General features: G+C 44.8%; 1 protein-coding gene across 8 annotated transcripts in view; it reads right to left on the minus strand.

Annotated features, from left to right (window-relative positions):
- The window catches only part of LOC148144045 (uncharacterized), a 54532-nt gene that overhangs the window by 11262 nt on the left and 18121 nt on the right, over positions 1–25149 (minus strand). Inside the window, exons 1-3 of one of the 8 annotated variants that reach the window (XM_087974567.1) lie at positions 8866–8970; positions 6905–7220; positions 2636–2698 (exon numbers count right to left, since the gene is read on the minus strand). The exons of 1 other annotated variant lie outside the window; for it this stretch is intronic. The gene's annotated coding sequence lies outside the window, so the exon portion shown is untranslated. Of the gene's footprint in view, positions 1–2635; positions 2699–6714; positions 7411–7548; positions 7682–8865; positions 8994–25149 lie in introns of those variants that run through there. 6 more of the 8 variants (XM_087974571.1, XM_087974568.1, XR_015751373.1 and 3 more) reach the window with 6 other exon arrangements.

Below are 25149 nucleotides of genomic sequence, written 5' to 3' on the forward strand. Positions count from 1 at the left end.
ATATACCTATCCAGATGCCTTTTAAATGTCATAGCTGTATCAACATCCACCACTTCCTCTGGAGCTCATTCCTTACACACACCACCCTCTGCATGAAAAGGTTACTCCTTCGGACCCTTTTAAATCTTGCCCTCCTCCACCCTAAACCTTTTACCCTCTAGTTTTGGACTCTCTCACCCAGGGAAATGTCCTTGTCTATTTACCCTATCCATGCCTCTCATGATTTTATTAATGACTCTCAGTCACCCCTCAGCCTCTGATGCACGAGGAAAAACAGACCAGCCCATTCAGCTCAAACCCTGGCAACATCCTTTTAAATGCGTTCTGAACCCTTTCAAGTTTCACAACATCATTCTGATAGGAGCAGACCAGAATTGCACACAATATTCCAAAAGTGGTCTACCCAATGTCCTATCAGCCACAACACAACTTCCCAATTCTTATCTGCAGTCAGAGGAAAGTTTTCAAAACCCAGAAAAGACAGCCAGGAAAGAATGCAGGGACAAACCAAATTTGAGGGTCAGCTTGGAAGCCTCAATGAGAAATCGGCGGACTGGGTTTATTGGTTTTCCGTTCTTGAGTACGTATACTTATTTCTCTTCTGCTCTTCGCAGTTCCTCTGTGCTGCAATGTGTGGTGGCTCGTTGAAATAATCTCCTGATGCAGCTTCGTTTGTGGGGGTTGGGATGATTGTTTCTGTAGTTAGGTATTTGGTCCGTGTGTATTGTTTCTTGTAGACACTAGTGTGAAGTTCCCCTTGACTGTTCGCTCTACTGTGACATCTAGGAAAGGCAGTTTGTTGTTGTTCTCCTCCTCTTCAAACCAGGAGCCCCCCTCAGGCCCATAGTCTCACTACCTGGAACACCAATATACAGACTAGTCAAAGACCTCCAGTGAAGACTAAAAAACGGAGTAGAAGATTCATGCCACTCCATTCACTCCACCCAAGAATTCCTGAACATCAAAGACACCAAGATAGAAGAGGATGAAATAATGCTGTCCTTTGACATAACAGCCCCGTTCACATCCATTAACATCAACGTGGCCAAAGAAACACTGACTACACTACAAGAACCACCAAAGACACAAACACCAAACAGCACCAACTTCATCAGCAAAGATAACATTGTCAAGCTTGTGGAACCGTATCTTATCACCCACTTCACATTCAATAACAAGCCCTACAAACAAATCAACAGAACACCCATGAGACCACCAATATCAAGGTTCCGAGCACAGGCAATAATGCAGAGACTCGAACAAACAGCCCTCCCAACGCTCCAACCCAAATTTTGGGTCCGCCACAGTGATGACACCTGTCATCACAAAATGAAACAAATTAGAGGAAACCTCCAACACCATCAACAATATCCTTACTGGCATAAAATTCACAAAAGAGAACAACAAAGTGCCATTCCTTGATGTCAGTAGAGCGAACAGTCAATAGGGAACTTCAGACTAACGTCTACAGGAAAACAACATACACAGACCCAAGTACCTAATGCAGAAGCAAATCATCCCAAACACATCTGCATCAGGACACTATTTCAACGAGCCACTACACACTGCACCACCCAGGAACTACGAAGAGCAGAAGATAAATACTTATACAACATATTCAAGAAGAACGGTACCCAATAAACCCTGTCCGCTGATTTCTCAACAACAAACTCAAAGCAGACACATGCGCAGAAACCCTAGCCACATTACCTTACATCAAAGACATCTGTGAAATGATGTCCAGACAACTCAAACCTCTCCGCATCATGGTAGCCCACAAATCTACCAACACACTTAAGCAGCAGCTAATGAACCTGAAAAAACAAATGTTATTTACAAATTACCATGCAAGGAAGTATAGACATGGACTCTGCCCCCATAGTTCTCGGTGGCAAGAAATGCTGGGATGAGATAAGGAAGATTTTTTTCAGTCAGAAAGAGGTGACTCTGTGGAACTCATTGCCACTGAAATGAGGAAAGTAACTGAGTGCTTTTAAAACAGATAAAGATAGGCTCTTGATTAGTAAGGAAATCAAGGGTTACAGGGAGGATGCAGGAGAATGGGGTTGAGACACATTGGCCATGATCGAATGGTGGAGCAGACTCAACAAGTTGAATGGACTGATTCTGCTTCTGTATCTTATGGATCAGTAACCACAAAGATCTGACTTAATTTTCACTACTTTTACTGTGTTCCTGTCGTATTTATGGCAAGCATGTGGCAATACGTTGTAGATTTCTCAAGCTAGATCTTCTAATTTCATATCAAATATTGATAATTGGAGCTAATATTAGAGAGAGTAAAGGTGCTTATTTCTTGGATAAATAAACCTGTCATGCATTTTAAGCTTAAACCTTGCATACTTGCGAAATTAGAGTTGCCATTTTTGCCCGCTGTCATCAAATCTCCAATAATACTTTTACTTGATAACCCATTTTGGGAAATAATAAACATAACTGAGGTTTCGTGTTTTATGCAAGCACTTTAAGCTTTTAATATAATGATTTTAAGCCATCTACACAGAGTGTGATTGAATTTCTAAACTTAAGTAACAGCCTTAAAGTATTGTTATTTGTGTCACCCACAACTGTAATTAATGTAAATATTCAATTAAACTTATTGAAAAGAACATACTTGCTGAATTAGAGTCAGCATTGTTTTCAATGCTTTGTCCATTATTCCCTTTCACCTCATTACCTATTTTAGAGAAAGAAAAAGATTGCATATGTTTGAACATTTACTTTTTTTGGCAATATTATAAAATGAAGAAAGCAGTTCAGTCAACTTCAATCTTCATCCGGTCACTTTTTAGAAAAGGTTTTGAGCACAGTTATAAAATAATAATGCAAGGTTACCTAATTTGCAGCATTGCTTGAGACAGATTTAATAGTACAAGAAGTTATGATCTCCATTCAGTAATGTCTTGATTTGAACATAGTTTAAGTTAGCGAATGGTGTTCAGGAATTGAAGTCATTGTGAAAATGTTACCAGGGAAAACATTGGATAAAAAAAAAAATTCTGGTTTGAGTTTTTTCTTTGGGTATAAACAGATACTGGATCCAAGTGTCCTCCCAATCTTCTTAAAATATCCCACAAAATAAACACAATGCAACCTAAATAAATCAGGCCCAAAAGAAATTCAGAACCCACACTAATATATGGCAAGGAGGAAAGTTTTAGACTACAGGGCAATAAAGATGGGTTGGTCAGATGGGCAGAACAATGACAGATGGAGTTCAATCCTGAAAAGATTGAGATGATACATTTCAGGAGGATCAACAGGCAAGGGAGTACATGAAGAATCACAAGAATTTAGAATATACTGAAGATCAGAGAAAGGTATATGTGTTCATAGATTCTTGAAGGCAACAGGACATGTGGATGAAATGGTTAAGGCGGCATATGAAACACTTGCCCTTAATAGTTAAGGCATTAAACATGAGACCAGGAGATCATGATGGAACTGTACAAGACATTCGTTGGGCCACAGCTGGAGTAGTGGATCTGGTCGTCACATTATTAGAAGGATGTGATGGCACTAGAAAGGGTGCAGAAAGGAATACTAACCCAGGGTGGTGCATGTTGGTGGGTTTCAGCTATGAGAGTGATTAGATCGGCTGAGGGTATTTTCCTTCGAGCAGAGAAGGATGGGTGAGGACCTGTTTGTACAGATAAGACACTTAGGGTCGAGATAGGAAGAAACTTTTCCCCTTGGTGGACGGCTTCAGCAATTAGGGGGCATAGATTTAAGGAAAGAGATAGGACATTTTAATGGAATTTAAGGAACAATATCACCTAGAATGTGCTGGAGATGGATGAATTTACTTATGGGAAGAATTGGTTTGTTTGAAGGGATGGATATAATGAAATAAAACTAGTTCAGAAGATCATTATAATGTGCTAAGAAAAAGAACTGGAGGTAGACCTCCAATAGTGGAAACAATCTAAAGAAGTTTCATTGTCCCATCTGAGAAAAACAATTCTGCTAAACTTCTCAAACGAACCCGAACATGTGTCAGAACTTGTTTGTTTAAAATCAATTGAATCTATTCCAAGTATTTAGGAAAATGAGAATCATCTTTAATCCTGGCCCGATTGGCTGCAACCAAAAGTGATAGGAAGCTTTTTCAGTTTCATTGAAATGGAGCTGTCAGAGATATTGGCTCATTAGAAGAACAGAAGAGGGTTGTTTGAGCTTATTGAGCAGTTTGTAGACTCAAACAAGGATCCAGAAAACAATTTTCTGTGGCACAGAAGCAAGGACAATTAACAAGGATTGATGTTGCTACTGTGTGTTCAAGTGTCTCAGTCTTCAAAGTTCTAGATAAGTTAAACCTCTGAAAAATTGAAGGTGTCAAAGGAAGATCAGTAGGGAATCAAGGGTTTTGGGGAAAAGGCAGGAAAATTGAATTGAGGGTTATCAGATCAGACATGATCTCACTGAATGGAGGAGCAGAATGGCCAATACTGCTATTTCTTGCGGTAAATCGATCTGGGTGTTGATAAAAGCTTTTGTATGATTTTTCTTTGTCGTCAGCAACATTTTGTATTCGGAAGAAATTGGCTTTTGTGTTTGATCTCAAATAACGCTGGAGGCTCCACTGAGGGTTGTTTAGCAACTGAGGTTATATATCATCAAGTTAAATCAAAATAAGCAGCAAAATATATGGTAAAAGTGTAGGTGTGACTGCTGAAGGCCAAATAAAACATTTTCTGTCGCAAAAATGTCTTTACTCCATAATGTTTCGTTTTACATGCAGTCAGCGACAACCAATCAAGGTGTCGCAGAGTAAAGTTAGGTCTCACCAAGACAGCTGACACGTCCGTACAACACTGTTGTGGCGCTCTTTAACCACAGGGTATATACTAGTGATTCATTTATTTTGCACTTTCCCCAACATCCCAAATTAGGTTGAGGTTTGTTACAGCATCCTGATGGGAAGCCCGATGTAACGTGCTCAGATTCTGCTGCAGTAGTGTGATGTGTTAAATTCCCAATGATTTTCAAAAAAAAGAGTGAAAGGCAGTGGTTGCATGTGTTGACACCACAGGTATTATTTATATTGGCTTTGAGATAGGGAACAACCATCACCTCCCAAATTGTGTTTTGTTTGCACAGCAACTTTGAGTATGAAAAGCATTCTATTTTTAGACGGCCTAAATGCATACACCGTTTCTTATCAGCATACCTTAAAATCAACATTAAAAAGCACAAACAATTCATTTTCACTGTAAATTACATATTTTAAAATCAAATATTGCAAGACATACAAACACATCAAGAAGTCAAAATTTGTGAAGAAAGCACATCTTTTCTGACAGTTCAGACAGGGAAAAACTTTGTTCTTGTGGTGGTCAGTGGAGACTTACTCGATCAAATATTAACTCCCAGTGTATCTCACATAGATGCTGTATAAATCAAGATCTTATTGATCACTGTTGACAAAATTAAACCTATTGACCTGACTCTTTACAAAATAAGAACATATTTTAGTACATAACATTTTCCCATAATACAGACATTTGCAGTAGTGCAGTTATGTGAAAAGAAACCTGCGTTGTTAATTTAGTTTGTTGCTCCACTTCATAAATATTGTTTTCATTTATTTTGAAAAATCAACCCTTCCACTCCTTCTGAAGGTACATGATACTTTAATTTTTTTTTCTTTGCCAATTTTCTTTCACCAACAAAAGCATTCACTTTTTTGGCATTGGGTGGGGGAGCTCTGCCAGCTGCCAATTTCTTGCTGGAATTGTTTCACTTGACATGAGTCTTGCCAATAAATGACAGCAATAGCAGCAGCTAATACTGATGGTCACACTTCAACAAAGGTATACCAAGGTGCTTCACGTTATGTATCACCCAAGTTGGAGAAATGTGAGGAACTCCTTCTCGGCCTTTCCCCTCAGCTGAGGTGTGGTGACCCTCAAGAAAACCACGACCAGCCATCTCTAATGAGAGAGAACAGTCTAATCCTCTGGGAGGACTGTGATGAATGTGTTTAAAGTTGAAAGACTGTTGAAATATAAGGGGGCGGCACGGTGGCTCAGTGGTTAGCATTGCTGCCTCACAGCACCAGGGACCCGGGTTCAATCCCATCCTGGGGTGACTGTCTGTGTGGAGTGTGCACAATCTCCCAATGTCTGTGTTGGTTTCCTCCGGGTTCTCCGGTTTCCTCCCACAATCCAAAGATACGCAGACTAAGTGAATTGGCCATGCTAAAATTGCCCATAATGGTACATAAGTCAGGGGTAATTGTAGAGGAATAGGCTTGGCTGGCATACTCTCTACAGGGTCGGTATGGAGCTGTTGGGCCGAAGGGCATATTCCCACACATAGGGATTCTATGACTGTAACAAACACGACATCTGACGAACAGGAATAAAACTAGCCACCAGGACATATGATCATCAACTAAAACACATGATCCACTATCACTAGTATCTTTACATACAGACAAAGGAGGACACCATGTTGACTGGGACCATACATTCATCCTATGACAAGCCACTATCCAATAAGCCAACCAGAAACACACACAAGAATTCCTTGGAACATGTCATTCCAACTGGAAATCTATTGATTTGGACCCCATCTCCCATGCTCTGAGAAAAAAGAACGGAAATGATATCACCCATCCTAAAACCAAAAGACATAAATAGAAAGCAGGACATAATACCAGCGCTTCACTCGACTCACTGATGAAGTTACCTAGTATGGTGATGAAACATCTGAAAATGACCTTCCAGCTCAGCGAGCAAACTTACGTCCAGAATGAGAAAATTCTGGTTGACACAAAGGCTGCCACAAAGTTGGAATTCTCTCCCAGAAATGACAGTTGATGGTGCCCTCACCAAGATGGATGCTCGCGCTCCCCGCCCCAAGACAACATGCATCTTACCCTCACGAATATGGCGACCGGTTGCCCCCAGAGGTCCTTCCCCAAACAAAGTTAACACTGGGCCTGTGGAGCTTTTATTCGCGGCCTCAGGCCTCCCCTAGGACTTTATAAACTCCCCAGTCTCCCTCCTCCCGCGGTTTCCAATCCTCTCCTGTCTCACTGTCTCCTCTCGGTAAAAACAATGACTGCAGATGCTGGAAACCAGAGTCGAGATTAGAAAGGTGCTGGAAAAGCACAGCAGTTCAGGCAGCTTCCGAGGAGCAGTAAAATCGACATTTCGGGCAAAAGCCCTTCATCAGGAATACAGGCAGAGATCCTGAAGGGTGGAGAGATAAATGTGAGTAGGGTGGGTGTGTGGAGAAAGTAACAGAGTACAATAGGTGAGTGGGTGTGGGAATATGGTGATAGGTATGTGGGGAGAGGGTGGTGGAGTGGAAAGGTGAAAAAGAGGATAGGCAGGTAGGACAAGTCATGGGGACAGTGCTGAGCTGGAAGTCTGGAAGTGGGGTGAGGTGGAGGAAGGGGAAATGAGGAAATTGTTGAAGTCCACATTGATGCCCTGGGGTTGAAGTGTTCCAAGGCGGAAGATGAAGCGTTCTTCCTCCAGGCATCTGGTGGTGAAGGAGCAGTGATGAAGGAGGCCCAGGACCTCCATGTCCTCGGCAGAGTGGGAGGGGGAGTTGAAATGTTGGGCCACAGGGCGGTGTGGTTGATTGGTGCGGGTGTCCCAGAGGTGTTCCCTAAAGCGCTCTGCTCGGAGGCGTCCAGTCTCCACATCTGGAGCAACGGATACAATAAATGATATTGGTGAATGTGCAGGTAAACCTTTGACGGATGCGGAAGGCTCTTTTAGGGCCTTGGATGGAGGTGAGGGAGGAGGTATGGGCGCAGGTTTTGCAATTCCTGCGGTGGCAGGGGAAAGTGCCAGGATGGGAGGGTGGATCGTAGGGGGGCATGGACCTGACCAGGTAGTCACAGAGGGACCGGTCTTTGCGGAAGGTGGAAAGGGATGAGGAGGGAAATATATCCCTGGTGGTGGGGTCTGTTTGGAGGTGGCAGAAATGTCGGAGGATGATTTGGTTTATGCGAAGGTTGGTAGGGTGGAAGGTGAGCACCAGGGGCGTTCTATCCTTGTTACGGTTGGAGGGGTGGGGTCTGAGGGCGGGATGTGGACAAGATGCGTTGGAGGGCACTTTAACCATGTGGGAATGGAAATTGCAGTATCTTAAGAAGGAGGCCATCTGGTGTGTTCTGTGGTGGAACTGGTCCTCCTGGGAGCAGATACGGCGGAGGCAAAGGAATAGAAATACAGGATGGCATTTTGTAGGAGGTAGGGTGGGAAGAGCTGTAATCCAGGTAGCTGTGGGAGTCGGTGGGTTTATAAAACGCCGGTGTCAAGTCGATCATTATTAATGGAGATGGAGAGGTCCAGGAAGGGGAGGGAGGTGTCAGATGGTCCAGGTAAATTTAAGGTCAGGGTGGAATGTGTCAGTGAAGTTTGCTCAACCTCCTCGCGGGAGCACGAGATGGCGCCAATGCAGTCATGAATGTAGCGGAGAAAGAGGTGGGGAGTGGTGCCGTTTTAATTGTGGAAGATGGACTGTTCTACGTAGCCAACAAAGAGACAGGCATAGCTGGGGCTCATACGGGTGCCCATGGCTGTCCCTTTGGTCTGGAGGAAGTGGGAGGATTCGAAGGAGAAATTGTTAATGGTGAGGACCAGTTCAGCCAGATGAATGAGAGAGTTGGGGACGTCGGGAGAGGCAGAAACGGAGGGCTTGGAGGCCCTGGTCATGGCGGATGGAGGTTAGAGGGATTGGGTATCCATGGTGAAGATGAGGCGTTGGGGGCTGGGGAAACGGAAGTCTTGGAGGAGGTGGAGGGCGTGGGTGGTGTCTTGAACGGATGTGGGGAGTTCCTGGACTCGGGGGGAATAGGACAGTGTCGAGGTAGGTACTCACTGTCCCCTCTCCCCGGGCGCTCAGGCCTGGCGACCTCTCCGGGATGTTTCCGAAACCTATTTCTGTTCTGAAGGAGGATCACTGGGCCCGTAACATTTCCTCGGATTCTCTTGACACATGCAGCCAGGGCTGCTCAGCTTTTCCAGCGGTACCTGTTCTTGTTCCTTAAGCCACCGGCGCCATTCCTCTCCCACACTCAGTAACACTGCCTTTGTCTCACTACATGACCTACACTGCACATGCGCCAACTCATCAGGGACTGGGTGACCAGACCGTGACGTCACCCCGCGTGTAGTGGGCGCGGTTCGACGAGGCATCCAACCAATCGGAGACAATGGGGGCGGGGCCAATGTGTTCCCTGCTCCCCTCGCCAGCCACCTGAAAGGTGGGTTTGTCTTTAAGTTTTAACGTTGTTTTTAAAAATTTTCAGTCTTTTCCGTAATGTTATTCAAGACCTCGAAGGCTGAAACATTGGAAAACTTGCAAACATAAAACGAAGGGATACTAAAAAAAAGATAAATTACGAAAGAAACCTAGCACAAAATATCAAAAAGAATAGCAAAAGCTTCTGTTGACATGCTAAAGGAAACAGAGTCGCTATGGTCCCTTGGAAAATGAAACCAGTGAGTTAATAGGAGGAACACTGAAATGGCAGAGATGCTAAGTCAATTCTTTTCCTCAGTTTTCAAGCTGGAGGACAATAGTGCTATTCCTAATGGAACGGGCAAGTCAGAGGTGATAGAAAGGATAGAACTTAAACAATCAACGTTGAGAGGGAAAAGGTACACAGCAAACTATTAGGATTGAGGGCAGACAAGTCCCCTGGGCCTGACGACTTAATTGCCAGGGTACTAGATAGACTTTAGTAAGGCGTTTGGCAAGATTCCCCAAGGGAGACAGGTTCGCAAGGTTAGATATCATGGAATACAGGGAGAACTAGCCATTTGGATACGGAACCAGCTCACAGGTAGGAAGACAGAGGGTGGTGGTGGAGAGTTGCTTTTCAGACTGGAGGCCTGTGACCAGTAGTATACCACAAGGATGGGTGCTGGGTCCACTACTTTTCATCATTTATATAAATGCTGTGGATGTCAATATACGAGGTATAGTTACTAAGTTTGCAGATGACACCAAAATTAGAGGTGTAGTGGACAGTGAAGATGCTTAGCTCAGAGGATAACAGGATGGAGTTTAATATAGATACATATACGGCACTGCATTTTGGAAAAGCATATCAGAGGAGGACTTATACACTTAATGGTAAGATCCAAGGGAGTGTTGCTGAACAAAGAGACCTTGAAGTGCAGGTTCATAGCTCCTTGAAAGTGGAGTCACAGGTAGATCGGATAACGAAGGCGGGGTTTGGAATGCTTTCCTTTATTGGTCAGAGTATCAAGTATTGAAGTTGGGAGGTGATGTTGCAGCTGTACAGGGCATTGGTTAGACCACTTTTGGAATATTGTGTGCAGTTCTGGTCTCCTTCCTGTCAGAAGTTTGTTGTGAAACTTGAACGGGTTCAGAAAAGATTTAGAAGGACGTTGCCAGGGTTGGAGGATTTGAGCGATTGGGAGAAGCTGAATAGGTTGGTGTTGTTTTCCCTGGAGCGTTGGAGGCTGAGAGGCGACCTTATAGAGGTTTATAAAATCATGAGGGACATTGATAGGATAAACAGACAAGTTCTTTTCCCTGTGTTGGGAGGAGTCTAGAACTTGATGGCATACATTTAGGGTGAGAGGGCAAAGAAATAAAAGGGACTTAATGGACAACTGTTTAATGCAAAGGGTGGTGTGGGTATGGAATTAGCTGCTTGAGGAAGTCGTGAAAGCTTGTATAATTACAACATTTGAATGGAATCTGGATGGAAGGGTTTAGAGGGATATGGGCCGAGTGCTCGCAAATGGGACTAGTCTGTTTAGGCTAACTGGTCAACATGGATGAGTTGGAGTGTTAAAGTAGGGATTTGAGACGGCTCAGGGAATCCCAAGTTTTGTTTCGGGGTCAGAATCAAACACTGTCATTAATTTCACAAGAGAACAGCCATGAATGTTATCACTCTGTGTCCTATTTACACAGATTCACTGTTAAGGCAAATGTACTTAATTGCCTTATTACTGTTATCACTTGGTTATCTTCTGCATACCTTGAGTTCTCCCCTTTTACCAAGCCTCTTTGCCTGTCTATTTTCTAGTGTGCAGCAAATGTGCTCTATAATTCAATGTTATATTTTAGTTTAAATGTTTAAAGACAGGTTTTATGGCTATAGACTTTCTTATTTCCTCCTTTTGTTATTTCATGAAAACTACTTAGCTTGTAACTATAATTAGTCCATTCAGTCAATTTGTATTTTCAAATAAGTCAACTGCCTCCTCTGCCAGGTCATCGTCCAGAGGAGCAGAGTCTGAAAGATACTGGATTTCAGCATGGAAGTTCAGGCATGGAGGGAGAGGGGTAGACAAGGGTCAATTAACCAGACTCCTTTTCGGCTGAGGTGAAAAACAATGTACAGTCCATTTCATGCATAACCGGACGACAGTGTATATTCCTAGGATGAGACCAAGGATTATCAGTACAATCCACACGATCCATCCACACAGCGATCATAGCCAGCAAGTGAACTTCCATCCATATGAATCAGACGACAGTTGGGCAGGTATCTTCCCTGCATCTTTGACCCGTTAGGTGGAAGGAGGTTAAGGTGAGGGTGATAGGCCGGAGTGGGGATGGGGGCGGAGAGGTCAGGCGGCCTACTTGCGGAGTGTTTCAGTGAACACCTCTGGGACTTCTGGACCAACCAACCCAACCACCACGTGGCTCAACACTTCAACTCCCCCTCCCACTCCACCAAGGACATGCAGATCCTTGGACTCCTCCATCGCCAGACCATAGCAACACGACGGTTGGAGGAAGAGCGCCTCATCTTCCTCCTAGGAACCCTCCAACCACGAGGGATGAACTCAGATTTCTCCAGTTTCCTCATTTCCCCTCCCCCCACCTTGTCTCAGTCCCAACCCTCGAACTCAGCACCGCCTTCCTAATCTGCAATCTTCTTCCTGACCTCTCCGCCCCCACCCCTACTCTGGCCGATCACCCTCACCTTAACCTCCTTCCACCTATCGCATTTCCAACGCCCCTCCCCCAAGTCCCTCCTCCCTACCTTTTATCTTAGCCTGCTGGGCACACTTTCCTCATTCTTGAAGAAGGGCTCATGCCCGAAACGTCGATTCTCCTGCTCCTTGGATGCTGCCTGTCCTGCTGCGCTTTTCCAGCAACACATTTTCAGCTCTGATCTCCAGCATCTGCAGTCCTCATTTTCTCCTCTATGTTTAGAAATCAGCAAGAATACTGCAGAATGCGAGGTACAGACTTCTACATTTTGATGTAAAGTTATATTAGAGGTAGCCACTATCATAGTATGGATGGCAGAGAGAATCTGGGTGCAGGAAGGCATACCTTGAGCAATGGGGTCAAGCTTAGTAGAAAAATAGGCAATAGGGCGCCAAGAAGAGCCATGCTGCTGGGTGAGAACAGCTGAAGCACAGGTATCAAGGATGGCAACATAAAGATGAAAGTGGCAGTCATACAAACGTCGGCCTAGCATGGGTGCTGAAGAGAGGGTAGTTTTAAGCTCCGTAAAGACTTGTAGTTGTTATGGGGTGAGTTCATACCATTAAGGCACATTAGTCGAGGATAGGGGAGATAATTTTTGATCAGAAGGGACAATTAGGAATCCATTGTCGGCAATAATTGATGAGGTCAAGAATCTGTTTAGGAGTGGTTGGAGGGACAATACAAAGAATAGGATCAATACGTTCACGTGTCAAGCACCGATCGAATTCAGAAATGAGAGTACCTAGGAACTTAACTTCTTTCTGATTAGTCTTAACTTTGCTGGGGGGTACAATATAGCCACATTGGTGTGGATGGTTGAGAAAGGTAGTGGAGTCAGTGTGATTGGACACTTTGTCAGGGCTAGTGAGGAGGTCATCGATGTATTGAACTAGGGTAACGTCTCCAGGAAATTCAAATAATTCAAGCTGGGCGTGAAGAGTCTCTGAAAAGAGTGTCAGCGACTGAATAAACCCTTGAGGTAGGCAAGTCCACATATATTGGTGGCCCTTAAAAGAAGGCAAAAATATATTGGGCTATCTGGATGCAAAGGAAGACAAAAGAATGCATGTTGGAGGTCAACGATAGTGAAGAGCTTGGCATCAACTGGAATTTGGCTGAGGATAGGAGCAGGATTGGCAACTGGAGGATTATGAGCCTCAATGATTTTATTTACTTCACAAAGGTCGTGAACGACATTCAGGACGTCCCAGTTTAGGGATCGGAAATATAGGTGTATTGACAGAAGAATGGCATGGGACTAGAAGGCCTTGCTGTAGAAATGAATCAATGACAGGTTGAATGCCAGCTTCACCTTCTGGTTTCAGGGGGTATTGAGGTATAGACAGGAGGACAGAATTAGGTTTGTTCAGAATGGAGATGGGTGGGACCTTAGCAAGGCCCACTTGTGTTTTAGAGTCCACCCAGACTCCAGGGTATACTGCGTCCTGCAGGTGAGGGTGGGCATAATGATGATGAAGGCTGCCGTGAATTGACTAAGGCTGTGCATAAAATAGGATTGATATCTCAGTGAGCAGCTGAATTTCACAGCAAGTTTGATGAGCATGGTCAAAAAGAGTCTTAGCGTCAAAACCTACTTCTTGGGCTTTGTGTTTGGGGTTCAAGTGAGTGGTGACACAGGGGAAAATGAGAGGGCCAGTTATCCAGCTATGAAGAGGAACTGACACGAAAAGAACGCCACCAGCTGGTGACCTGATCTCACCAATCACCCAAGTGTGCTGAGTAGTGACCAGTAAGGGATTATAGTGTGTTCAAGCCTGAGATCATAAGCTAAAGTAAATGTGGGGGTGAGGGACGTTATGTAAAATAGGATCAAAAGAATAAGGATCCAAATCAAATGACCACCATCGAGGAGGCTTTGGTTTTGATGCATTGAACAAAATGAGGTGGATCCTGAATCAGGATACCATCATCACGACATTCAATAGTAATATTTAGAGGACAGAGGAGATCTCTAGCGAGTAGAGGGATACGTAATCCATTAGTTACAACAAAGCAAAAAGGGAGCGTGACACAATTTTTCCACACCACTGTCAGAGGGACAGCGTATGCATGTTTATTAGAGGAACCATCAAAACATTGCAGGATTTCATCATCGTCCGAGATTTGAAAATCAAAAGCATTAGCAAGATGGACGGGAAGTGATGAAACAGTGGCTCCTGTGTCAAACATAAATTCAATATTATGGCCATTACAGTTAAGAATTAGCATAGGTCCATCTTCTGGGCTAGCGGTAAGTATGGGAAAATTCAAAGCAGGAAGCTGCTCTCTATCCGGGAGTCATTTTGAAAAGGGTTTTGTGCAGTAAAAGGGGCAACCTGCTGAGGTCACTGGGGAGGGAGACCAGGAGATTGTCTGTTGTTTTTACTGCAGTGATGAACCAGGGACTCCTATGGAAAGGGCAGTTCTTGGACCAATGTCCTGGTTCATTGCAATTGAAACAAAGGTGTAGTTGTTGGGGGACTCTAGGGGGTGGGGGAGGCAGTGAAGAGTAATGAGAGGATGTATAGAGGCATCATGGACTGTTGGGGAAGGATACATAGGAGGACCGCAAGGTCCATTGGGATGTTGTGAATACACAGTACCATTTCTACTGTCCTGCCATACTGGGCGTTTGTATGAGGGTTTCATTTGCAAGCTTGACTGACCTTGCAGACGAAAAGGTCTACTTTGAATCCTGAGTTTAAGTTTAGCCACTGTAGTTTGGGCAAGTTCTGTCTTACTCTTGGGATCCTTTCATTCTCAGAAGTACCAAATCTATCAGCTGAATTGTGCAATCTCAACATCTTGCCAGTGGATATTGTGGGTTTTAATAGCTTTCTGTACCTGATCAGGTAAGAGAGTCATACATAGGGCATTAAATTGGGATGATCACCCTTGTAGGTAGTTAGCGTCACCAGAGGAAGCACCATAGCATTCCTTAAAACGGGTAAGGAACTCCTCAGCCTCTTCGCCTGAGCTAGGTTTACATGTTAAGACTTTACCCACACCAACTACACGATGCACTGCTTGGTGGAGACAGGTAATAATCCAATCTGATAGTTTCTGCTGGGTGCCGGACTACAGGCTGGGTATGATTATTACCTTGTAAAATTTCTCAGAACTCGCCCATTTTTCAGGCAAAAGTCAGCAATTTTGAGGTGATGTAGGTCTTGGGAGGCAGCATTATAAATGGTCTTAGTCCTGTTAATTACATGTATAAGGCTAACATCTGCTATTTTGTACGGTCAGTCAGGGAGGATCCGTCAGATCGATGTTGTATAATGATTCATGATTGGGGAACTGCAGGGATTGGGACTAGGACCCCAGGTATTCACAGTATATGTCAGTGATTTAGATGAGAAACTAATTGGAATATATCACAAATTGCAGATGACACAAAGCTGGGTGGAAGGGTGAGCTGTGAGGAGGATGCAATGTTATTTGGACAGGCTGAGTGAGTGGGTAAATGTATGGCAGGTGCAGTTTAGTGGGGATAAATGTGAGGTTATCCACTTTGGTAGTAAAAATAGAAAAGCAGATTATTTCAATAACTGTAACCTGGGAGATGGGAATGTTCACCAAGAACTAATCCAAGATGGAGGCTGAGAAAATTTGTGGCTGTAAGAGCTGCTCTTTTTTAAAGATATTTTCAGTGTTGGAGGCGATTTCCTTGAATTCCAGGAGCAGCAATTACTGTTTTATATGCTGTTGCATTGTTTCGGAACTTTGGAGTAAAAAAATCAGCTAATGGCAGCGAGCACATGGTCTGAAAGAGAGAGATAGAGAGAAAATCCTACACTGCTAGCTGACACAGCAGTGAATCTATGTAGTTACTGCCTTTGTTGTTTGAAATCATGTATCTCTGGACATTGGAGTGCGTCTAGGAAAAATTAACAAACACAAAATTCACAACTGGTCTTGGTGGAATCTGTGTGGGAGAGCTCACAGCACAGAAACAGATAAGTGCATAGTTTTTAATGTGTAACCTTGCTGTAAGTCTGCGGTAGTGAATAGAGTGGGTTCTTTCTTGATTATTTGTTTTGAGATTTTAGAAGCTCACCAGCGGGTCCACAACAGGGAGCGGCCAATCACCTGCTCCGAATGTAGGAAGAAATTCATTGATTCTTCCAGCCTGCAGACGCACCAGTGGGTCCGCACCGGAGACAGCCTGCTCACCTGCTGTCAGTGTGGGAAGGGCTTTACCCCCTCCTCCCAACTGTGGAGGCCATTGCAGGGTGATTGAAGGAATGACAGCCGAGTGCCATTATCGACTGGACTATCAACCCAGCTTTGGGGACTCCTGGGTTCGAATCACACTGTGGCAGATGGCAGAATTCGAATTCAGTCAGAAATCTGGGGTTCAGAATCTAATGATGAAACCATATTCTGGGAAAAAAAATCCCTTGAGGTTCACTCATGTCAGAGTCTGTCTGTATCCCAATTTTGAGTCAGACTGGTTCTATTTTCATCGTAGAATTTATAACATATTACATGGATAGACTGTCTGAAGATTGTGCGTTTTTTGAGCAAAATAGAATGTACTTGCAATTAAAATCCTGCAATTGCAAATTCACACCATAGACTGATGTGTGTGTCTGTGTATGTGCGTGCTTGGTAAAGTGTGAGAGTAATGGAGTATAAGCCTGTGAGAGGGTGTGTGCATGTGTGTGTGTGTCTGAGTGCGAGCAAGAGTGTGAGAGTGAGAGAGAGAGAGTGTATAGTGTAGTGGGGTCACCTGTAGTGTGACATGAACCCAATGTCCCAGTTGAGACCACCCTCATGGGGTTCCAAATTTGGCTATCAGCCTCTGCTCAGCTAACAGAAATGATTAAGCAGTAACACAACACACATTGGAGAGGGCAAGATGGGCCTTGTCTTTCGATTTGCGGAAGTTGAGACGCTCTGGATGCTGTGATCCAGGGCAAACACAGGACCTTCGGCTCAGAAAGATGCAGCTGGAAGCCAGGCTGCAGACACGTTGGGGTAAAAGGGGAAAGTTAACTGGACACTTTATTCTGGGAGATGGTCTTTCCTCTACGGACAAAGCCTTCTGACTGGGTCAGTGGACAGGGTCAGGAGGATGTCAGCACAAATCAGACAGAACGGGCGGCACGGTGGCACAGTGGTTAGCACTGCTGCCTCACAGCACCAGAGATCCGGGTTCAATTCCCACCTCAGGCGACTGACTGTGTGGAGATTGCACATTCTCCACGTGTCTGTGTGGGTTTCCTCCGGGTGCTCCGGTTTCCTCCCACAGTCCAAAGATGTGCAGGGCAGGTGTATTAGCCATGGTAAATTGCCCGTAGTGTTAGGTAAGGGGTAGATGTATGGGTGGGTTGCGCTTCGGCGGGGCAGTGTGGACTTGTTGGGCCGAAGGGCCTGTTTCCACACTGTAAGTAATCTAATCTAATCTAATCTAATCTAATCTAATAAAGGGGATCTGAGAGAGGTCTGTACGAGCGAGGAGCTAACTGGCTGTGTGGTGGGAGTAAGAACAATGTTGGGGAGGGGGCAGTGGTGGTCAGGGAGAGAATAATGGCAGGGATTGTCACCATTCTCTGCAGTTGGCAGCAGAAGACCAGATTGCATCAGTGTCTGCCTGGCGCCAGGATTTGGGAACCGGTGTGCTCAGGGCTGGAGAAATGGAAAAGGGAAGTTGCAGCGGGCGTGGTCTAACAATGTCAGGAGGAGAGAGCCGCTGCTGAAGGCTCATGAGAAGTCAGAAGCTACAAAGACAAAGCAGAACTTCAAAGCTCTGGGTGGCGCGGTGGCTCAGTGGTTAGCACCACTGCCTCACAGTTCCACGGACATGGGTTCAATTCCACTCTCATGTAGCTCTCTGTGTGGACTTTGGCATGTTCTCACCTTTGTGTCTGCGTGGGTGAACTCTGGGTGCTCCAGTTTCCTCCGACAGTCTAACCATCTGAAGTTTAGGGTGGATTGGCCATGCTGAAGTGTCCAGGGATCTGCAACCTAGGGTGGGTTAACTGTGGGGAACTGCAGGGAAAGTGGGTGGGATGCTGTTGGGAAGGTCAGTCTGAATTTTATGGGCCGAATGGCCCATAGGGATTATATGAATCTACTGTCTTAGCCATGTGTCTATTGAGAAACGACTGCCCCCAAGTCTGCTGTGGATGGAGTGGGTTCAAGTTCATGGAACACTGACACCATTCCTGGGTAAGGTGGGATTTGAGCTGTCACTTCCCCAACCCACTGTCTCCATGCATTCTCTCTCTCTCCTTACAGTCTGCACTCACCAAATCTCTCTGCCCAGCCATTCTCTCTCTCCCCCCCCATTCTCTGTCTCCACGTCTTTCTCCTCCCCTCCACCCTCTGTCCCCTGTCCATTTTTTCTCTCTCTCTCCCTCTACCCTCTGCTCCCCTATCCATTCTCTTTCTCTCTCTTCCCCCCCCCCCCCCCCCACCCTCTGCACCCCTGTCCATTCTCTCTCCCTTCTACCTTCCCCCCATCCTTTCTCGTACCTCGAGCCCTCTTTGATTGCTGTATCAAGCCCTTCTCGGGAAAGACAGAGAATGGATGGTGATGACTCAACCTGGAAGACAGGGGAGCACAAGAAATGGCTAATCTTTAAAATTGAGAACAGCTGAATTGATATATTCAGAAACATTGTTAATCTAAAAGCATAAAGCTGCAGACATGTTTCTGAAACTTGCATTGAATTAAGCGGGTAGAGTCATGCAGCACAGAAACAGACTCTGCAGTCCAGCTCACCCATGCTGACTGGATATCCTAAATTAATCTTGTGACCCATTTGCCAGTATTTGACCCATATCTCTCTCGACCCTTCCAATACATTTACCCAACCAGATGCCTTTTAAATGTTATAATGGTACCAGCTCCCATCACTTCCTCTGGCAGCCCATTCCACACACGCACACCCTCTGTATGAAAAAAATACAAATCTATGCCTTCCCCACTCCCTCGTTTTATCTGTACTGATACCTTCGGGGATCTCTGGACTTGGACAGCAAGGTTCCTTTGTTCCTCAGCACTCTGTAGGGACCTACTATTTATTGATTACTTTCTTCCATTATTACATTTCCCAGAATGCCTGGAGATTAAATTCCATCTCTCTGCCCCATTTACCAGCTGATTGGTATCAAAGTGTAGCCGGAGACCATCCTCCTCACTATCAATACCACCACCTTTCCTGAGTTTACTCCTAAACAGAGGGGCAGCACTGTCTCCGGCTGAGCAGTGGGAATTGTGTGTGTGTGTTGTGGGGGCTTGGAAACTTTGCAAACTCCCTTTCCTTCATTTTTTATTTCCCCCAAATCCTTGCGATTTGAGTTTTTATAACAGAAAACAGCACAGGGTTTAATTTTAACTTCCCACTAGCTGAAACTTTGTCCTCCCCTCTAACGTCTGAGAGTAAAACACTTTCCTTCCCCTCCCCTCCCTCCATGTGTAACACAGAGTTGTGGGATTGGCACCTGTTGTTATTTTGTGATCTATTCCAAATGAAATTTTATCTCTGCGCAGGCACAAGTGACAAGTCTGTTTTTGTGCTTTCTGCGAGATCAGGCTAGCAGCTTTTAAATCCTTATGTTAAGCAGCAGAAACAAACAGTAGATCAGCAATTGTATTTTGAGAGTGGTAATTCTAGCCCTGGTAATCCCGTTGGGTCAACAGAGAGAGAGGGAGAGGATATCACACCTAAAGTGCATACAGAAGAGTTGTTACACTTGTTCAGTCAGTTGAGTTGGTTCTGCCCACAGATGTGACTGGATGTTGCTTTTCATGGATCATAATTAAACTACAACGGAACTCATTAAATTCAAGGAATTCAATTGAAAGCGCAGTTTGAGTGAATAAATGGAAAACTGCTTAAAGATTGGCTCCTGGTCTTTTACTTCACCAATTAGAAGTTGTTGGTTTGACAGCTCTCCTAATCATAGAATCCCTACAGTGTGGGAGCAGGCCATTTAGCCCATCGAATCAACACTGACCCTCCAAACAGCATCCCATCCAGACTCACAAAAATGTGCACCGCATGTGTGCAGAGAAGGGGATGCTGGGAGTGAGTGGGATGCTTTCACCACCACCATCTCCCTCCAAGACCCAAACATCCCCACAGCACCACCTATCCATTCCTCCAACACCACAGTGCCTCTGGCCTTACCCCCTGCCAACCACAGTGCCACTGTCCATTCTCCCTGCCACTCACAGCGCCCCCCCATCCATTCTCCCCGCCACCCACAGCATCCCCTGACCATTCTCCCTGCCACCCACAGCACCCTGTCCATTCTCCCCCACCAACTACGGCACGACCTGCCCATTCTCCCCTGTGGCACCCACAGCACCCCCATCAATTCTCCCCCGCCATTCATGGCTCCCCCCTCTCCATTCCCCCGTGCCATCCACGGCACCCCTGTCCATTCCCTCATCACCCCCGGCACACCGTCCATTCTGTCTCTCTTTCTTTCTCTCATCCCCACCCTCTGCATCCCTGTCCAGTCCCTCTTCCCATCTTCTGACTCCCTATGCATTTTCTCTCTCCCCCAGACCCTCTGCTCTCCATCCCTCTGTTCCACCATATATTCTCTTTCTCCACCCACGTTCTGCCCTCTGTCCATTCTCCTGCAATCCAATGACTCCCATCTATTCTCTCTCCCCTCACCCTCTGCACTCCACTATTTCTCTACCCCACAATGCTCTGTACCCCATTCTCCCTTGGCCCCCTCCACCATTCTTTGCTGCCCCATTCTCTCACTTTGCCCCCTACCCTTTGCCCTGCAGGTCTTTCTCTTCCCTCCCCCCCACTAACCTCTGCCCCCCAATCTTTCTCTAACCCCACCCTCTGTTCCTGTCCATTTTCTGTTTCTCTACACACCACCCTCTGCCCTCTCATCCATTCTCTCTCTTTTCTCCCCATCCTTTCTCATGCCTCGAGCCCTCTTTGATTACTGTATCAAGGCCTTTTCAGAAGAGAGAGAGAATAGATGGTGATGACTCAACTTGGAGTCAGGACGGGTGACAAATGGCTGATCTTTAAAATTGAGAATAGCTAAAATGATACATTCAGAAACATCATTAATGTCTGAAAGCATGTTCAATTTTTAAGAGCTGCTGAAATCTTCTGAAACTAGCATTGAAATAGGCGCAGTTAGGCCACAGCTCAGGACAAGCTGTAAGGGGTGAATGGCCTATTCTTAGTCTCATGAAATTGGTTCTGACTATGTCAAAATAGAGTTTTAGATTTGTATAGCACAGAAACAAACTAAATTAATCTAGTGACCCATTTGCCAGCATTTGGCCCATTTCCCTCTGAATCCTTCCTATTCATAGCCCTATGAGAATGCATTTTAAATATTGTAACTGTACCAGCCTCCACCACTTCATTGCATACACATACCACCCTTTGTGCAAAAAGGTTGGCCCTTAAGATCCTCAGAAATCTTTCCCCTCTCATCCTCAACCTATGCCCTCCAGTTCTGGGCTCCCCTCCCCCCAAACATGCGGAAAAGACATACAAAAGTTGATCAGCCAGACAAAATGCAAAAGCAATAAAATGTCGAGCCACGGGGGAACAAAACTGTTGCTCTACCTTTGTTTTCCTATTTGCATTTGGAGACTTAAAATCTGTCCGTAAAACGAGAACCCCACAAGAGTATATTGCCAATATTTGCTGGTGTCAGCAACGCAGTGCGCATGCTCATCGCTGCCCAAACGAAAGGCGCGCGACCTGTTTTTGATGGACCAATCGGAAGCCCTGGAGGACCAGTAGGCGATTGGTCTTCCTGCCAATCAGAGCCACCGCATTGTCTGAATGCGGAAGTTGGACCACGAACTTCTGAAGCTGCTGCTTGTGCTCCTCTCTTTGGAATGGAGATTGAGCTTCACCCCAGACTCCAACTTCCTTTCTCCGTCCAACATCTGTGAGTATGGTAGTCTCTTTTCTCACCCACGTTTTCCATTTTACTTTTTTTCATTCTGGGGTTCGGTTGTTGACTTGCAGCAACTGAAAGGAAAAGGAGTGAATCCAGGCAGAGACATACACTGGAAAAATTGGTCCAGGTCTGTGTCTCAATTGGCAAAATACATCGGCAGGAGACTGCAAGAACACACTAAGCCAGGCAGCATAAGGAGGTGGACAAGGCGATGTTTTGGGTGTAAACCTTCTTCGTGGCGGAGTGGGAGAGTGCAGGGGGAACTGTAGATGGGGCATTAAAATGGGTGGTGACTGGGAGGACCCGTCAGTCTCTGCGGACCCGGCTGCGATGCTCGGCGAACCGTTCCTCAAGTTTACTCTTGGTCTCCCCGATGTAGAGAAGTCCACAGTTGACAAACACATGGCAAATACAGTACCACAATGTGAAGTTATAGCATTTGCAGTAAAAAAAAAGCAGAAAGGAGGTGCATTATTTAAATGGTGATATATTGGGGTGTGGATAAAGTGAGAACTGGAGATCAGAGTCGAAAAATGTGGTGCTAGAAAAACAGCAGGTCAGACAGCAACGGAGGAGCAGGAGAGTCGCCGTTTTGGGCATGGGTCTTTCATCAGGAATGGACGTACAAAGGGGCCTCAGCGTCCTCCTACACCAGTCAATGCCAGTTGTCAGACAGGAGCAACAAGCAATCAGCAAGGCAATGGTACATTAGCAAGAAAAATTGAGTTCAGAAGTTAACCAACCTCTGGACTTCTGGTACCTCTCCTGTGACTATTGATTTACAGATATCTCAGCAAGGGGCCCAGCAATCACTTCCCTAGATTCCCACAGAGTTCTAGAGGCACCTGATAAGGTCCCAGGTATTTATCCACCTTTGTGTTTCGAGACATCCAGCATCACCACCTCTGTAATATGGATATTTTTCAACATGTCACCATCTATTTCCCTACAGTCTATATCTTCCATAACCTTTTCCACAGGAAATACTGATGCAAAATACTCATTTAGTATCTCCCCCATTTTCTGCGGTTCCACACACAATCCACCTTGCTGATCTTCGAGGTGCCCCATTCTCTCCCTAGTTACCCTCTTGTCCTTAATGTATTTGTAAAAACCCTTTTGATTCTCCTTAACCCTATTTTCCAAAGCTATCTCATGTCCCCTTTTTGACCTCCTGATTTCCCTCTTAAGTATACTTGTTTATACTTTGTACCTTTATACTCTTCTAAGAATTCACTCGATTTATCCTGTCTATACCTGACATATGCTTCCTTTTTTTTGAATCAAACCCTCAATTTCTCTAGTCATCCAGCATTCCCTACATCTATCAGACTTTCCTTTCACCCCAACAGGAATATACCATCTCTGGTCTCCTCATTATCTCATTTCTGAAGGCTTCCCATTTTCCAGCCGTCCCTTTACCTGCGATCATCCGCCCCAATTAGCTTTTGAAAGGTCTTGCCTAATACTGTCAGACTTAGGATTCCTCCAATTTAGAACTTCAACTTTTAGATCTGGTCTATCCTTTTCCATCACTATTTTAAAACTAATAGAATTATGGGCGCCGACCCAATGTGCTCCCCCACTGACACCTCTGTCACCTGTCCTGCCTTATTTCCCAAGAGTAAGTCAGGTTCTGCACCTTCTCTAGTAGGTACATCCACATACTGAATCAGAAATTTTCTTGTACACACTTAAATTCCTCTCCAACGAAATCCTTAAACCTATGGCAGTCCCGGTCTATGTTTGGACAGTTAAATCCCCTACCATAACCATATAAGGGGAAAAAAGGGTCTAAAACTGGGCACAATCCTCCAGGTCCGGCCTCAGCAATGCCATGTATAGTTGCAGCAACATTTCCTTACCTTTTGTATTCTGTTCCTTTAGCTATCAAAGCCAACGTTGCATTCACTTTCTTTCTTATCTATTGTACCTGCATGCTAGTTTTCTGTGACTCCTTAATGAGGATACCCAGATCCCTCTGCACCAGAGCACCCCAACGTCTCTCCCCATTTAGACAGTAGGTCACCTCCCTTTTTTTTAACCAAAATGCATGACCTCACACTTATCCACCTGAAACTCCATCTGCCACATTTGGGCCCACTCTCCTAACCTATCTATATCTATTTGTAAGGTTCTTATTTCCTCATTGCAATTTACCGTCCCACCTATTTTTGTGTCATTCACACATTTGGCAAAAGAGCCTTTTATCCCTGTATCCAAGTCACTAATGTGGATTGTCCAAGGACCCAACCCTGTGGCACCTCACTAGTTACATCTTGCCATCCAGAAAAAAAGCCATAGATTCGGACTGTCTGTCTTCTGCCGATCAGCCAGTCACCTATTGAAGCTGATAAATTACCCCTAATCCCATATGATCCCACCTGTGAATTAACTTTTTGTGTGGCACTTCAGCAAATGCCTTCTGAAAGGCCAGATATATTACATCTACAGGATTACCATTATCCACTTTGCTTGTTACATCTTTGAAGAACTTAGTCAAATCTGATTTGCCCTTCATAAAACCATGCTGACTCTGATGGATGGAGTTTTGATTTTCAGACATTCTGATATTGCTTCCTTGATAATTGATTCTACCAGCAGGTGTTAAACTAACTGGTCTGCAATTTCCCACATGTTGCCTCCCTCCCTTTTTGAATACAGGTGTTACATTAGCAATTTTCAAATCCACTGGAACCATAAGACCATAAGATATAGGAGTAGAAATGAGACCATTCAGCCGATCGAGTCTGCTCCACCATGGTTGACTGGTTTATCAACCCCATTCTCCCACTTTCTCCCCATAACCTTTGATCACCTTGACAATCAACAACCTACCTATCTCAGTCTTAAATAAACTCAATGAATCTTTCTCACATCTAGAGAACTTTGGAATATTATAACTAATGAATCCACCATCTCCACTGCACTTCCTAATGTATTTTTAAGAAGCTATGAACCTAGACTCCAAGGTCTCTTTTTTAAGCAATACTCCCAAAGACCTTATCATTATGTGTTGAAGTCTTGCTATGATCAGCCTAAATTCGACAACTGCATGATGCATCTCGGGCCATAGTCTGGGGTGTGGATTACCAGGTGCTGGGGATTTGTAAACTTTTAATCCCATCAATTTCTCCAACACCATTTCCCTACGACTACTCAGTTCCTTCAGTTCTGCTCTCAATGGATCATGTGTTCCCCAACATTTTGGGGACGTTATTTGTGCCCTCCTTTTGTGATTATATCAGCAACCTATGTGGTTAA

This window comes from Chiloscyllium plagiosum, unplaced genomic scaffold (genome assembly GCF_037043375.1).
Source record: "Chiloscyllium plagiosum isolate Xiang-an unplaced genomic scaffold, Cpla_swu_hap1 HiC_scaffold_27, whole genome shotgun sequence".
NCBI classification, from domain to species: Eukaryota; Metazoa; Chordata; class Chondrichthyes; order Orectolobiformes; family Hemiscylliidae; genus Chiloscyllium; species Chiloscyllium plagiosum.